Consider the following 1,325-nt stretch of genomic DNA (forward strand, 5'->3'; position numbering starts at 1 on the left):
CGAGAGGGATGCGCTGGGATCTTTTGAGCTCTGCTCTACCCCTCACACGTGGGGGCTCAGGGATCCTCAGGTCAATTGTGGAAATATTGTATATATTATTTTATCATTATGTTATTTTATTTATTTATTTTTCATACAGATAGTTTGATTATGTTCATCTTGTCTATTCTTTTGTTTGTATATATTTTAAGAGAGTTTTTTATTTATTTTATTCTTCTTTTTTTTATTTCTTTTTTTTTATTTTATTTATTTTAGTATGTATGAGATCATTCATCACTATTACCTATTGTCCACAACTGTGTGGCAGATTGTAATATCTATCAATAAATAATCTATCAATCTTTTCAAAAAAAAAAAAACAAGACACATTTTTCACCCATACACTTCCAGCATTCGTGAATTAATGCAAATTCTCTTAACAGCAGTAAATAGTTTGGTTAAAAAAAAAAAAAAAAATACATTTTTTAATCCTAAAATGGTCATACCGCCCTTAAAGATTCAACTAGAAATCAAATTATGTCTTTCTATTCTCTCAAAGTTAATTAATTAAAAAACCCTTTAGTGTAGAAGTAATTAATGACATTAGTAGGGAATCTAATTTGAGACAATCTGTGATGCAGGGACCCAAATGAGCCAAGGCGACTCGAGGGTGGGCACGTCAAAGAGAAAACAAGACACAAAGGATTCAACTGGGACCTCTACGAACCATCCAGCCAGCTCTACCTCAGTCTCTGTGAGTACTCACCATATATATATATCCTTGCATCTCTATATGGAATAATTATTGTCTAGAATTATTAATATTAAAACTAATAATAATTATCTGTTGAGCCTGTTCTAGTTCAATAATTTTTTTTTTTTTAATAATTTATTTATTGTTATTTACAACTGTATACACATATATACAACAAGTAAATTTGGTGTAGGTGACATAGTGACATGATAAAAACATGTGGAGAATCTACCCACTGATAGAACTCCGATAACATTTCTAGAGGAGAAGATCTCGAGGCCATCTTCTTTTCAGACGCCTAGGAGGATTATTAGGTAGTGAAAGAGAAGCCAGGTTAAAAACGAGTTGGTTTGGGTGGTTGAGAAGTTTATTACAGAAGGAACGGTATCTGGTTCTGGCCAAATCGGCAACATAGGGGACATTGAGGTCCTTATTTGAGCCAAAGTAAGGAGCATTATGGATTTTACGAAGGATTTTGGACTGTAAGGATTGGATTCGGGAGGAATTTGATGGTTTAGTGGAGCCCCAAAGCTCAACTCCGTATGTCCAGATAGGCCTTATAATAGTCATGTAGATCAGTCTTTTGTAATGG

General features: G+C 33.4%; 1 protein-coding gene across 1 annotated transcript in view; it reads left to right on the forward strand.

Annotated features, from left to right (window-relative positions):
• Nucleotides 1–620: 620 nt before the first annotated feature.
• Nucleotides 621–1,325, forward strand: part of LOC106690117 (neuroligin-3) — a gene marked incomplete at its 5' end in the record, with an annotated part of 84,269 nt that continues 83,564 nt past the window's right edge. Inside the window, 1 exon segment of the mRNA XM_067045097.1 lies at nucleotides 621–733.

The sequence above is a fragment of the Halyomorpha halys genome, unplaced genomic scaffold (genome assembly GCF_000696795.3).
Source record: "Halyomorpha halys isolate HHAL.00 unplaced genomic scaffold, Hhal_1.1 Scaffold1582.1, whole genome shotgun sequence".
Classification (NCBI taxonomy): domain Eukaryota; kingdom Metazoa; phylum Arthropoda; class Insecta; order Hemiptera; family Pentatomidae; genus Halyomorpha; species Halyomorpha halys.